The sequence below is a fragment of the Protopterus annectens genome, chromosome 5.part0, assembly GCF_019279795.1.
Source record: "Protopterus annectens isolate FY-2018-M chromosome 5.part0, PAN1.0, whole genome shotgun sequence".
NCBI lineage: Eukaryota > Metazoa > Chordata > Ceratodontiformes > Protopteridae > Protopterus > Protopterus annectens.
The window spans coordinates 1586900310-1586916297 of record NC_056735.1 but is presented as its reverse complement, the minus strand read 5'-3'; the positions used below and the strand labels follow the sequence as shown (position 1 = coordinate 1586916297).

The 15988-nt window shown below is 39.0% G+C and overlaps 1 protein-coding gene across 1 annotated transcript in view; it reads left to right on the top strand.

The window, feature by feature from the left end:
- The window catches only part of LOC122802393 (1-phosphatidylinositol 4,5-bisphosphate phosphodiesterase gamma-1-like), an 824139-nt gene that overhangs the window by 326570 nt on the left and 481581 nt on the right, over window positions 1–15988 (top strand). The window lies entirely within an intron of this gene.

The following is a 15988-nucleotide window of genomic DNA, read 5'->3' as shown; positions in this document are numbered from 1 at the left end:
AACTACGGATGTTGATGTATTCATTGTTGCCATGGCTGCTGTTTTGACGTTCCAAATTCAGTATTTTGGGTCAACCATTGTAACCAGTCAACAAATGCAATTTCAGAATTTCAATAGTAAACCATATCTATCTATCTATAAATATATATATATCTAAATATATATCTAAATATATATATATATATATATATATATATATATATATATACTTTTAAAGTGTGATCATATTAGAGCAAGTTTAAAGGGATCGAAAATGCAAAACAAATAACACTTTGGCAGGCAAGCCCCCCCCCCCCTCCATTCCTTGCTAATTATTATATACACTAACTCTGAGATTGCATAACAGTGACATAAGAGCAAATCCCTTACCTCGCTGAACCACGATCCCATACAAAAGGCTGCTGGCAAAAATTCCATTTGAATGAACATTCTCTCATACGAGTGTTCACTTTGTTTTGGCTTTTTTTTTTTTTTTTACACCAGAAAAAAGTGTTCACTCACACAAGTTTGCTCTTTCAAATAGTAACCATATACATATGCACACACCACATATTCCAGTACTGTAATCACCGTACCTTGGACAAAAGTTAATAGAATACTTTGAAAAAACAACAATCTTGGACTTAGAGTCCTGGAAAAGTGAAACTTATGACCAGAAATGCAGACTTAAATATACTAACAAATCTCAGAATATGAAGTGGTTACTCACATATACGATGGAACACAGTGAAGACAGTCATCAAAACGTGGAGAAAATATGGACAACAGTGACGTTGCAAAGAACTGGACGTCCCTCCAAAATTGATGAAAAGACAAGACGAAAACTGGTCAGGGAGTCTGCCAAGAGACCTACAGCAACACTAAAGGAGCTGTAGGAATTTCTGACAAGTACTGGTTGTGTACTACATGTGACAACAATCTCCCGTATTCTCCATATGTCTGGACTATGGGGTAGGGTTGCAAGATGGAAGCCTTTTTTTACACACAAAAACATCCAGGACTGGCTAAAATTTGCAAAACCAGTACATTGTCTCCCAAAAGCATGTGGGAAAATGTGTTATGGTCTGATGAGTCCAAGGTTGAACTTTTTGGCGCAAAAACAACACTTCGCATCACCAAAAGAACACCATCCCCACGGTGAAGCATGGTGGTGGCAGTATCATGCTTTGGGGTTGCTTTTCTTCAGCTGGAATTGGGGCTTTAGTCAAGGTGGAAGGAATTATGAACAGTTCCTAATACCTGTCACTTTTGACCCAAAACCTTCAGGCGTCTGCTACAAAGCTGAAGATGAAGAGGAATTTCACATTTCAGCATGACAATGACCCCAAGCATACATCCAAATCAACAAAAGAATGGCTTCACCAGAAGAAAATTAAAGTTTTGGAATGGCCCAGCCAGAGCCCAGACTGAAATGCAATAGAAAATTTTTGGGGTGACCTGAAAAGGGCTGTGCACAAGAGATGCCCTTGCAATCTTCTTGACAGATTTGGAGCGCTTTTGCAAGGAAGAGTGGGCAAATACTGCCAAGTCAAGATGTGACATGCTGATAGACTCCTACCCAAGAAGACTGAATGCTGTAATTAAATCAAAGGTGCTTCAAGAAAGTATTAGTTTAAGGGCGTGCACACTTATGTAACCAGCTTATTGTACATTTTTTATTTTTTATATTTTTTCCCCCAACAGATTTATTTTTTTATCAATTGAATTGTACAGGTTATAGGTCTTATTAAAGGTGAGAAAAGTTTTGAAATGATTTATTGTGGTCTCATTTATTTTATATCACAAAAACCTGGCATTTTAACATGTGTGTGTACACTTTTTATATCCACTGTATGTTTATATATGGTTAGTCAACTGCATTTTAAGTCAATAGTTTTCCTGCCTGCCTAACTGGGTTGATAGGAAAGCTCTTGACTTTTGTACAAGATCTGTGTAATACTGGGGTTGGGGAGTATGCCCTTTCTGTGGTGTATTTAAGTAGCAGGGAGTGTGGGACCACCTGCAAAAAGCATTGTTTTTTTATTTGCATGCACCAAGGTTATGTCTGGGAGCATTTGTAGTAATTCATCAACATTTTTGACAGGGTTTGTGTTTATCTATCTACTGAAGTTTTGATTAACTTCAGTAGAGCTGTATATAAAATGTATGTGAAAGTGCATAGAGATTCATGCATGTGTGCGAGAGCGCACCCACCCACGCATGCACACACACACACACACACACACACACACACACACACACACACACACACACACACACACACACACACACACACACACACAGTGATCATACTAGGCTTGAAATCGTCCTATAAAAACAGAAAATTAATAGAGCTATTTTAAAAGTTGTTGACTGCTAGGAAAGAAGGTGATATTTAAACTGGTACATTTTAGTAGTGAATTTGTGTATGGCTTGTGTACTAGGAGGGCTGCTGATAAACACTATGAAAAGTGTGTGTGTGTGTGTGTGTGTGTGTGTGTGTGTGTGTGTGTGTGTGTGTGTGTGTGTGTGTGTGTGTGCGCGCGCGTACTAATGGCTTGTACCTGAGCTCACCTAGTGCTGCCATCACTTAGTCTTCCTCCTCCTCCTCATCCTACAGCGGTAAGGCTGAATTGCAAATGCAGTAGGTAGCTGTGCAGGTTCCTTACCTATTTGCTTTCTTTGCTGTGCATACTTTTCTGAAAATGTACCAGAGTTGGTTGCAGCAACAGGAAGAGACTTCAGCCACCTACAGAGCAGTTCCCTGCATGGGTCACCATGATAGTGCATGCTGCATGAGGAAGCAGCCTTTTATGTGGGTTTGTGGGACAAGTCTGACTTTTAAATGTCTGAAGTAATAAACTGTACTTAAAACGTACATGACTTTAAGCTGATCAGCAGCTGTGAAAGTGTTTGGAAAATGAAGATCATTGTCCTTTTGCTGCTGGTTAACCCATCGTTTTTAAAGTCGCTCAACAACTTCTGTAAAACTGCTTAGGGCTATTATGGTTGGTAACAATGTGGTCCATTCCAGGTTGACCCCCCCCCCCCCCCCAATTCCTCTTGTTAGAAACGTTATCACTGTGTCTTCCTCAAACCCAGGAGTTACTGCAAACAATGTTGTAGCAGTTTTCCTTACAGTGAATTTGTGGACATTCATTTTCTCAGTGACCTCAGTGGGATGAGACAATGAGTGGACAGTGCTGAAGAAGTAGTGCAGCCAGTTTAACATATAGTGTCATATGTTATGCTGGTTAAATTGGTCTGTATGCTACAAACTAATCTTGTGGATAAAGGAGACGGTCCTAAATTAGTGAATCAGAAGGAAAGGGATAAGTAATTGCAGGCATCTGGATGTAATTTAAGCAACACTGTTCTGTATTGTTAACAGCAACATGAAGTACTATGAAAGTGTATTCACAGAGATAAAAAAAGTGTGTAACATCTGCCCATTGAGCTGTTACTGACCAGGTGGGTCAACTACCTCTAATCTGCTTATTTATTTATTCATCTAAATGTTACTTAAGCATTCAGCCAAACGTTTATATATTTTTTTTCTTATAAAGATGTCCCAGTGGAAAAGTACTGCCAAGAGTAGGTAATAGCCACAAGAGCACTTTGTATAAAAGTAAATATGCGACATCATGGATGCATATAGGTTGCATTGTGATTAAATGACCTTGCTTCACAGTTAGGTAAATGTGCAAAGAAAGCTAAAATGTAGCTAAAAGGTGATGCCTTCAAATCTGAAAGTCTAATCATGTAATCTCTAATATCTTATTAGAATTGTCATAGGTCTCATTTATTGCATACTAATATATTTTTAAAAAATGGGCTAATGAGTTTTTCCTCACATGTTTTCTCCAACTCATGTTATTGGTTTTCATTACATATTACTGTGAAACATGTGTTCTATGTTTTTCTCTTTATAACATTTCACTCATTTGTTTTGTAGTGTAACATGATACTTTGAGATTTAAAATATCTAATTGATTTTTCAAAGATTGTGATTGTGGAGCTTTTCTCTCGGGCCTCAACTGAAAATGGGTACCTTCTTGCCCAGTTGGACTTTCCTGGTAAACAAATGTCAGATAAATAAATAAACATGCCTTTGTCCATCTGTAAAGTTTTGAATTGATCCTTAGTTCTTCCGCATTTCCACTTAACTCCTCTTTGTATCTTCTCCCCACTCACGCACTTGTACCTTTCCTTAATCCTGCATTTTTTTTAAAGCAGGACAGCTTGTCTGCAGTTCTTGCAGCAGTAGTTGTTGGTGGGCTTATGAAAGAAAGGCCCATCGGAGGACTTAATCTGGGGAGGCTTAGAATAATTTGTAAATAAAACCCACAGCAATGTCACTTCTTGTCTACAGACTGTGTGTACCATTGTGTTTTACATCCCTGTCAATTGCCAGAGATTATTTATAGGTTCATAGGTAGGTACTAGGCTATCTGCCCGAGGGCATTTATAAGCCTAGCCAGAGTGTGTCGGCTTTCGCCGCCCCATTGATTTATTAACTGATCCTCTGTCAAGCAGAGCCAATGAAGTGAGTCAAGCAGAACCAATGAAGTGATCCCAGGGGTGTATTTTCTGTTACCCATCCACTCGTCAAGGTTTCTCTTGAAGAGTGTTAGTGAGGGGCTCTGCCTGATGTAATTTGGAATTTTGTTCCAAAGCATGGGGAGTCTCTGTGACAGGAATCTATCCCTCCAGCATGCTCTATTTATTGTTGTGGTGAGGTTTAGCTCACGAGAGCGCGTGGCTCTCAGTGACTTGGATTACTTTAGGTGGAGCATGTCCATCAATTCTGAGTTGGACATGGCTTTGTAAGTCAGGCAGAGATCACCTCTGAGTAAGCGATATACCACTGAGTACAGCCGGAGTTTTTTCAGTCGGAGGTACTTTTGTGGTCTTTCCAGCTGTTGGAAGTGTCTTGTGTGAGGTACATCCCAAATGGGGCATTGTACTCTATGATGGGTCTAATGAGTGACTAGTAGAGGGGCACTATAACCTCTTTATTTCTAGATGTGAACCCTTTAGTAATTAGATGGGCCACATAGATGAATTTCCTGACTACTTTGGCAATATGATTGTCAAAGGAGAGATTACTATCTATGTGGGTCCCCAGATCTCTTATTACCTCTTCTGTATTAAAGGGGCTGCCATCTATGTGGTAATTCGTGGGTGTTTTGTTTTTCCCAAATGGGATGACTATGCATTTTTTGGCACTTAGCTTGAGGCCATGACTTTGACACCAGGTGTCCATCTCAGTAAGGCCCTTTTGGAGGATGTCCATTTCAGCCAGAGAGTCAATTGTGGCTCCCAGTTTGCAGTCATCTGCGAACCTGGTTAGCCATAGTCCTCCTGTATTTGCCTGTACTTCTGAGAAGTATATGCTGAACAGTAGGGGTCCCGGGACCGAGCCTTGCGAGATACCACTTGTGACTGGTTTAGAGTCGGACCTGGAGCCCGCTATTCTTACCGTGTGAGTTCTGTTTGTAAGCCAGTTGGCAACCCATTTCATGACGTAGGAGTTTATGTTCAGGCTGGTGAGTTTTTCTGTAATACCAGAGTGGGGAATGGTGTCTAAAGCCTTGGCGAGGTCAAGGTAGGCTGTGTGAACCACCTTTCCCTCATCTATGGCCTTGGTGACTGTCTCGGAGAAGTCATCCAGGTTTAGTAGGCATGTTCTGCCCTTAACAAAGCCGAACTGGGTTGGGTCAAGTGTTTGGAGGTTCCCAGTGTCTTTGTTAATGAGTTCCATGATGATGTGCTTTGTAGTCTTGCAGACCAGGCTAGTCAGGCTTATGGGACAATAGTTACCAGGGTCAGTTGTGGTCCCTCCTTTGTGGAGAGGAACAACCGTTGCTGTGCGCCATTCTATGGGCACCTAGCCTGTGGAGAGGCTGAGGTTGAACGCCGTGTTTAGGTGGGGGGTTAGTTCGTTCTGTAGTTTGTGCAAGATGCAGCCTGGGACACCATCTGGTCCCATTGACGCTGTGTTTTTGGGTTTTGAAAGGGCTGTTTTCACCTGTGCGTCTGTGATTTTTGGGACACTACACTTTTCCGGTATTGTTGTGGGCCCTTTTGGAGGTGAGAGGAAGGTGAAGTTTGCACTGAATCTATCTGCCAGGATGTTGGCAATATCAGTAGGTTCAGTATATTTTGTGCTATTTTGCACTAGTTCAGTGCATATCTACAAGTTGCCACTTAGATTCTTAACATAGCTAAAGAAGGCTTTGTGGTTATCTTTTGAATCCTTGGCTATTTTTCATTCGAAGTTAGCCTTGGATGATTTCATGAGGGACCTCAGTTTCTTACTGATACTGATCAGGGATGTCTTTCCTCCTTGAGATTTGCTTTTTTTCTGAACTAGTTTCCTTCTTCTATTGTATAGCCTGTTTATTGTAGGGGTCCACCAAACTGGTTTCCCTCTCTTAGAGGAGTGAGTCCTGGTTTTGTTAGGGATGGCACGATCCATGCATCCTTGTAGGTGCTCACAGAGTGCATTTGTAAAGGTTTCTGCATCTTGGGCAGCGTTATCCTTTAGTGTGGGGGCTATGAAACTTACCACCTCTGTCTTAAGTAAGGTGAAGTTTGCTTTAGAAAAGATTTTTTACTGTGGTTTCCTTAGTTAGGGGTGGTGGTGGGGTGTGGACATCCAAAGTGATTAGTTTATGGTCTGATCTAACCAGTGACGGGTTGACATCCGGTGTGGAACACATGTCGCCCATGTTGGTAATGATCAGGTCCAATATGTTTTCACCTCTGGTAGGGGAGTTTACCAGCTGATCCAGGGCGTTTGGGTTGATGAATTCCAGGAAGTGCTGGGCCTGGGAATTTGTACTAGAGTAGTTTTCCCAGTGAATGGTAGGGTAATTGAAATCGCCCAATATCAGGGTGTTCGGTAGGACCTTCATGTTTTCCAGTGTCTCCAGAAAGGTGGAGTGGTGGTCCTGGGTCATGGAGGGTGATCTGTAGCAGGCCACAATTTGCATTACAGATTTGCCCGATGTTAGTTGCACATGGATGATCTCAGAGGTATCATGCTGCACCACTAACCTGGAGGTGTAGGTATCCTTGATGAATATGGATAAACCCCCTCCTTTTGTGTTTTGGTCCGTGTTCTGTGGCCGAAATGTGTGGTATGAATTGTAACCCAGTAGTGCTGGGGTGCTCTCTGGAGCCTTGAACCAGGTTTCAGTTACTGCACAGATGTTGACGTTCTCCATACTGAGGAGTGCTTAGAGCACGTGCATTTTGAGATTTAAACTCCTGGCATTGAGTAGCATAACCCTCAGTTTTTTGTTAATTGTGCTGTTTACGGAGGTGGGTTTGACTTTTGAGCCTTGCCTAAAAAAGGCACTATGGGAGCAGTTAATTGCCCGTCTAAGCTTTCCTACAGAATGAGAGCCATTCTTGGGGAAATCTGTTAGCTAACTGTACTGATTTGCAGAAATAATTCATTAGCCTTTAACTATTTTATGCATTTGCACTTTTGTGTTGGAATTGTCTTCCTTTAGACAGCTGCCTAGGATCCAAAATTTGCCCTTGCAAAACTTATGGAAATTCAGGTTCATGCTGGGAAATAAAAGGAAAAACTTTTACATTTGCATTTGACCCCAGATCTTCTTCATACCATCCTGATGCGTTCTGAATGATCACATAAAGAGGAAGTATCATCGTAAGGAAGATTCCAGCAGCATTGCTGTGTGCATGTATGCAGTCAAGGGCATAGCTACCCTTCTGAAGTTATTAACCGGCTTTGAGTGTAACACACTCCCCAAAAGTTGTATGTCTAACTTTAGTCAGTGTTTGTTTCTATACAATATAAATATTTAATACTAAAGGGAAAAAAAAAGCCATAAACCATAATCAATATGCCAATGATTTTTATTTAATTTAAATAGTCATATAGCTCATTGCACAAAATAAATAAATGTTAAAATGTGTACATTTCTGTTTAATTTCTCTAGGTCATTTAGATTTCTACTACCCTGATGGGATTGGTCCCCATTCTTAAATCAGGGTACGATCAGAGTACATGAAATAAGTATTGTTTCAGTGTTTGATGTTAGCCAAAAGTGCTATTTGCAGCCCCTGCAGCCTATTTAGAAATGACTCCTGCATTTCATAAAGAGTTGCATGTATTGGTAGCATATGCAAGTACAACTGTAAACTTTTTATAAGACCCATTGGTTCTACTACTGTTGGAACTGTGGGTGTCGTCCTTTCAAATTGCTCTCATTTTTGCCTGCAAATCCTAATATTTATGACTTTGTGACTGTCTGCATGTAAGACACTGAAGTCATTTGGGTGTAGCAGTTTCAATATTAAATGCTACTTTTGTCTTCTTTTCATGGATTACTATGTCTGGTTTTCTTACCTCTATTTTCTGAATCATTGCTAATGGGTGATCCTATGTGATACGAGTGTTTTCATGGCTTTCTCACTACTTTAATATTGCAAACCCAGTGCAGCAGTCTTGCCACATTACTTTGCCTTGCAGCATACAGGCCTTCTGCCATTAGTGTGTCACATCCTGCAACAAGACGAATTCTGTTTTACCGAACCTGCGTTTGTCCATTACTACAATATGGTCAATGTACTTTGTAGGCCAGCGTGTATCCTGGGCCACCAATATTAACCTTTCATCTTTTGGTTTAAATTCACCTCTCCTTAACCATTCCTGCATCAAATCTGGATCAACATGAGGTAGTTCCAGGAGTTTTCTCTACTTACCACAGTATTTATGCCTTTAACACATTTCTTGCCCTCTCATCTGATCCTTCTCCTCATAGTCTTTTTTTGGCAGCTTCAGTTGTTGCTTAATTTTGTCATCTGGTTTGATTTCCATTCCCTCTTGACACCAATATGCTTCTGCTAAACTAAATGGGGAAGTCATTTTAGACTTCTATGCCTCATGCTGTAAAACTTTCACTATGTTTGGATCTGGTGAGGTCAACAGATATGGCAGATATGTATGCAGTCCCATGTTTGCAGATCTGTACGTGTTTTCAATTTTGAGGAGGCCCATACCTCCTACAGAACGAGAAATATATAATCTTGGTATGCAGTGATTTTTATAAATCATTTGATAAGAGTGAAGCATTTTTCTTGTTTTCCTGTCCAGCTGATGCAATACCTTTTGCGGCCAGTCAGTCATCCCAAAACTGTAAGTTAGAACAGGAAGAAAAAAATGGTTTATAGCTTGGACTTTTTCCTAGATGTCAAGACTGTTTTTTCATATTAGTTTTACTCTTCTAAAATATTCCTTACTGAATTTTGTTCACATTTGTTCATGTTTTGTTGTTGATCATTCATCAGTTCCCGAATATGTATACAGTCCCTCCTGCTCAAAAGTTCCTTTATATGACATTACTGTCTCTGACTGATCTTTTTGGTGCTGTAACTTTCCTGCTTTAAATGTTGCTTTTGCCCATTTATCATGTCCAAATGACATTCTTATATCATCTGAGAAAGTCATAACCACTTGCAGTTGTGCTTTCTGCTCCTCATCTAATGAACTTTACAGTTTGAAGTCATTCACAAAAAGTAGATGAGCAATCTTTAAACTTTAACAACAAATAAAAAATACAAAGTGGTATGAGCAGACTGGGTTCCCAAACAACTAGTATTTGCAGAAAAATATAGGAAACACCAGACCACAGCAGATATTAAAAAAAACTCCAAAGTTTAATCCACAGTACAAAAATGGTGAGCGCTTTCATAGCCAGAGCTACTTCATCAGACAACTCAATAAACTCCACAGGGATTTTTAAAAACAGCAACAGCCTATCAGTGTCAGTTCCCAATAAACAATTAGCTTAATAGCCACTGATTTAAAAGAGAAGCACTAGATAGAGACATAATATTAACTAATTAAACATTAAAATGAATAAACATACATAAAAGTGCATATATAGAGACTTTATCTGCGTAGTGGCTTATTAACCAAAACCGGTTTAATACAAACTTTATCATTCAGGCCTTTTCCCATGTTGGCACGCATCCTAATAATCCATTCAAGCTCTTTAGTCTCTACCAAATTCCTAATTGCACCACCTCTCCATCCTAGATGAACTTTCTCAATTACCATGAATTGAAAGTTGTGTGTTGTCCCTGATACTAGAACATGCCTAGCCAGGGCATTAGTTCCTGCCCCTCTGTTTGTCATATATGTGTTCCCTAATCCTATCACGAAACCTTGTTGTGGTCATGCCCACATGGAATGAACAACATGGAGTACAGAAAGCTAGGTACACAGTGTTAGTGGTATTACAATCAGCTGCAAGTCTGAAATAGGTAGTCTTTCCAGTGTCTGGATGTCTAAAATGCCCTCTCATGTCAATATATTGACAGTAGTTACAGGAGTTGCAGGGTTTCGTCCCATATACGGGAGTGGTAGGTTGAACATCTATTGCTTGCTTATACCTGGGGCCACATAAGAGTCTCTTAAGGGATTTCTTGTTCTTATAGGCATATTGAGGGGTGGTCCCCACCAGAGTTTTAACTCTGTCATCAGAACATAGTATGTTCCAGTTCCTATGGTAGATATTCTGCAGTGATCTAATATTACTAGCATACGTAATGGGATCTTAACTCGGTCATCAGAACATAGTATATTCCAGTTGCTATGGTAGATATTCTGCAGTGATCTAATATTACTAGCATACGTAATGGGATCTTAACTCGGTCATCAGAACATAGTGTATTCCAGTTGCTATGGTAGATATTCTGCAGTGATCTAATATTACTAGCATACGTAATGGGAATTCTCAGCAGGTTATCCTTCCTGCTCTTTTCCTTATAAACTTGACTTTGATTGGAAAAGTATGGTCTCCCCTCCTTTCTCCTTTGAGAACCCATACTCGAGGTAATGGAAAGAACCTCTTTCCTTCCATAACCTCTGTCTATAAATCTGTCTTCTAGCTGATGTAATTCTTTCTCAAACTTGTCATCCTCTGCTGTTAGTCTTGAAGTCCTTAATGCTTGTCCTTTTATTACATTAGTGAACATGTTGGGGGCGCATGCTTTGCCTATAGACATAGGTGCCCCTGTAGCATTCCTTGCGGAAGATTTCAGTACAAAAATCCCCTCTATTTTTCCTAGTTATACTAACGTCTAAAAATTCAGCATTCTTATTTGAACTGTGGGCTGTGAATTTCAAAAAGTGTGTACTTCTATTGATGTCACTCAAGAACAGCTGTAGATTTGTAGCACCTCCTTCCCACAACAGGAAGAGGTCATCTACAAATCTCCGATAAAATACCACTTTCTCTGACCATGTTCCTTCAATAATATGCTGTTTTTCCCATTTTGCCATAACAAGGTTGACGTAGCTATTGGCACATGAAGTACCCATAGCCACGCCATCCAACTGTTTATATATGCACTGTTCAAACATAAAGATGTTATTCTCCAGTATAATTTCAACCAGGAAACATAGAAGATCAATAGTTCTGGTATCATACACTCCATCTTCCTTGAGATATTGACACAAAAACTCCAGTCCTACTCCATTGGAAATTTCAGTAAACAAGGACTGTACATCCAAGGTGACCATTAAACACTTCATAGTGGGCGGAAAATTACTGATATGATCATGTAGATCCATTAAAAAATGTTTCGTATCTCTAAGAATACATTTATTCCTGGCTAGTACAGGTTTCAAACAGTATTCTACATAAACTGATAGTGGTTCAGTCCACCATCCTTCCCCAGCCACAATAGGTCTCATCGGTGGATTATGTGGATGCTTGTGCATCTTGGGCAGTCTCTGTATTATAGGAGTAGTGGGATCATCTACCAGGAAATAATTATACAACTCCATGGTGATTTAGCTGCATTGCATACATTCAGATAAATCATTGCATATTCTACAAACACAATTGTCAACCTGTATCTGCTCTATTCTCTCATATACTTCTTAATTGTTTAACATAGTAAACATAACATCCCTGTAGAACATGTAATCCATGATAACAAGTAGTCTCCCTTTATCAGCTGGTCTAAAACAAATTGTATGATCCATACAAAGTGTTTCATGTGCTGACCTTTCATCACAGTTCAAGTTCACAAAACATTTAGTATGGCTCCTACTGTCATACAATGAATAAATATCATTAATACAAGTCTTCTCAAATGTTTCAATGACTCCCACAGTTATAGTTATATAACCACTGGCCTTTCTAAACAGATTAATGCTTTTATTACTTACATTTCCATCCTGAAAATGCAGCTTCAACATTAAGTTTCTAGTAAATGTCTTCAGTTCAATGATGTTCTGTGTAATCGTCATACGGCTAGCTGGTATAAAACTTGTGCCCTTACTAAGAACAGATTGTTCATCTTTGCTCATACTGCGACTAGAGATATTCCAGATTATTGTCCATTTTTTGTTTGCCACATCCTTTTGATTGTGAGGGCTTTCTTCTCTTCTGTTGAAGTTTTCCGCTTCAAGCGGCCTCTGCCCTGACTCTGTTGCTGAAAATTTGGTGTGCGAATGGGGTATGGCATCATCAAGCGCTCGTTGTCCTCTCTGGACTGCTCGTTCATTTTTTCATTGCAGTTCAAATATGTGGGGTGTGTTTCCTAAATGCTCCACTTCCGCCTGATGGTGAGGCTATGACATCAGCACCTACTGTCCTAGGCTGGCTAATCTGAACACAAGGGGGAGCTTCCTTGTTCCCGGTTATATGCTGTGTATTCATATTTAAGGTGGAACTGGATGTAGCCATGTCCGATGTAGTATTATCAGTTGTTACGGAGTTCCTACATGCAAACAAACTCTTTAAACTATTGATTTCTGGGAGCCAAATTATAACTATGACTTAATCTATTAAGTAGGCAGCTTAATGGGATAAGGTGAAGACAAAAAAGCAGCAATGACCATTTTTGTCCTTGGGATAATAATTTGTCATTTATCATAGCTTAGATGCAAAGTGGGTTGCCACTGTTTCATGGTCACTGTAATGTAACTGATCTATGGAGGGTGTATCTTGTACGTCTGTAAGCATTCCTTTATCCATGAATGGAGGATGCTGTCATGCTTTTTTTGTAATCTACCCATGCCATACTTGGATTCTTCCCCTTTTTACAATTCCCCATTATGACTTTATTTAGCAACAAATGATCCTTTGTTTCCTATGACTTAACATTTGTTGGCCTTTTCTTCTACTGCCATGATTGAGTTTTCTTCTAAATGAGTATAAACTCTGTCAGCATAATTTCCAGTGTATTGTTTATACATTGCCGGTAGGCAAGATATTGGTCTTTAGTTTTAACATAGCTTGCAGGTTCACTGTTAAGGAAGAGCATCATTTTCCTGTTAACCAGATTGGTGTCCGTTTCGGGATGCATATACAAGTAGTTCTTACTCAGGGCTAAATCTTCATGTAAAGGGTTTAATACATTCAGCCAGAAGTTAAGTTCTGCATCTGAGCTTGGAGTTTTCCATTTATTAGCTTTTCTTAATTTTGTTTCCATTTCTCTGGCTGTTATTTCATCCTGTTCCATTTCTAGTAGATTTGAACTTCCTACTATTTCTTTTACTTCTTCCATCCTTTCAGCATCCTTATATTCCACAGGATATTCTTAGATATTTCTTTAAAATGTGACTTTTTTTTTGTGGTGGTTGTATTTCTTTTGCTTCATTTCCCAATTCTCTATAAAACTTTTTCGGGTCATCAGTGAATTGCTTATTTGGAACTTTTCCTTTATATTTATCTGCATATCTTCTACATTTTTCTGCCATGCTGATATCTTTAGTTTATTATTTGTGATAGTTGTATGTTTGTTGATCCGATCCCTCTTCTATATTCTTCTAATATTGACATTTCTTGTCTTAATTGCTTTATAGTTTTCTCTATTCAATGTTTTCATGATGGCATTTGATTTCTTCCCTTCATTTCCCTTATTGCTTTGTGGTTTTACAGTAAGACTTTGTCTGTTATTAATTTAGCTGCACAGTAATGTATCCTATTTCTTTTGTCACATGAATTTCTGTTAATAGTCTTGATTACTGTGTTCATCTGTTCTGTCAGACTTCTAACATTTTGGTTCTTATTTACTTTATATAATCTGTTCATTTCATTGACTTTGTCTATCCATATCTATTAAATCAAGAAACTTTTCTCTTAGATCATTTTCTTCTAAACTGAAGCACATTCGTTGCTCTCTGTTTCCTGTGGGCATTGTACAGAAAGTTCCAGAACATCATCTTGTGATATATTCTCTTCAGCTGCATCCTGTGTCATCCATTGCTTTTTCATATGGGAACTCACTGGCCTTTCCCTCCGCAACACTGACTGCATCAGAGTTGCCAACATTTCCTGATCCTTCCCTTGCTGTGCATCTCCAAATGAACTTTGTATTAGTTTCCTATTAAAGGCTCCAGAGCATCATCATATGGCAAGTGTTTAGATGCTTCCGTTCACCTGTTTCTCCTTAGTCTGGAGACTCACTGTTCCGTCATGTTCTGATGTTACCGTTGTTGGATTTTTTTACATTAAATCCTTCACTTTGCAGGTACTCTGTAGCTTCAGTTTCTGCTTCTTTGACTTCTCCATTACTAATCCTCTTTTCTACTTTCCCCCTTTGTTTTCTTATTTTTTTTTTGTGTTGTGAAATTTTCCATATCCAGATGCCTTTGTGTGCATTTCTCTTCAAATATTGTTGGTGCTGCTTTTTTGTGTTGAATAGTTTTGCTTTTCCCTTTGTGTAAATATTGCAACATATTAAATCTTTTTTCCTTTCTCGTGTCCATATTTTTCCTGCAGATGTCTCCCACTCTGCCTGTTTCTCCTTAACTTGGAGACATAATATTCCATCATGCTGTGACACAATCTGCGTCAGACTTTCTATCCTAAATTCTTCAGTTTGAAGGCATTCCATAAGTTCAACTTCTATTTGTTTAATTTTTGATTTACTTATCTTCTGTTCTACATTTCCCCCTTTGTGATCTTATTTTTTGTATTGCGAAACTTTCCATACCTGGGTGCCTTTGTCTGCATTTATCTTCAAATGTCTTTGGAGCTGCTTTTTTTGTATTGATTAGTTTGGCTTTCTCCTTTGCATAAATATTGCACCATATCAGATTTCTTTTTCTTTCCTATGTCTATGTTTCTTTTTTTATACCTTCCAAATATCTCTAGGTTTTGTTCTTTATATTTTTGAAATTCCTTTCTTGCTTTTTTTTCAAGCGGTCCAAAGTTTTTGTCTGTATAACATTTTTCATGGATGTATCTGTTGTATTAATGAGCACAAATTTGCATTCAAAACCTTTGAATGTTTTTTTTGTGCATATATGTTTCTTTCCTCTAATTTCTCTCTTAATCTTTCTGAATATCCTCTACCTGGAAATTTTGGACTTCTTGCATAATGGTAACAATACATACAGTTTCCTTATCCTCAGTAGTAACAATACATACAGTTTCCTTATCCTCAGTAGTCCACTCTATCAACTTTATGGTTCTTTTCTGGCATTTCATTTTTGTGGATTTATTGACTATTACTTCCTTCTACAATGGGGGGAGGCATTCTCCCCCTGAGCCTGACCTAACCTCATTGTAGGAATGGTTTTGTGTCTTAAGGATTATACACTGTCATTTTTCCAGTCCTGGCATCAGTGCACATACTGGGATTGGGGAGTTTTTTATTATGGGACTTGTGCACCCAACTGCCTCTTTTATTTTTTTAAACCATCTCTGCCCATGATATATGCTGTATAAAATATAGTCCTATGTGTTCGTGTCATCTTTTTGAGATTTTCTGAAAACAGGGTCAACCAAGTGAAGGTACTCACTGAAACTTGAGGATGAATTCAGTTCCAGTAACACTATTCTCCTTCTCTTGCTGATTTTATCATCTCTCCTTTGTGCCTCCAACATTTTTTGTGTACAGAATGGCATATCTGATAGATGCTTGGCTATACCCTTAGGACAATTTTTCTGAATTCCATACATGACCTTTTTGAGGTTTTCTGGCTCTCTCCTTGAGATGGAGTACA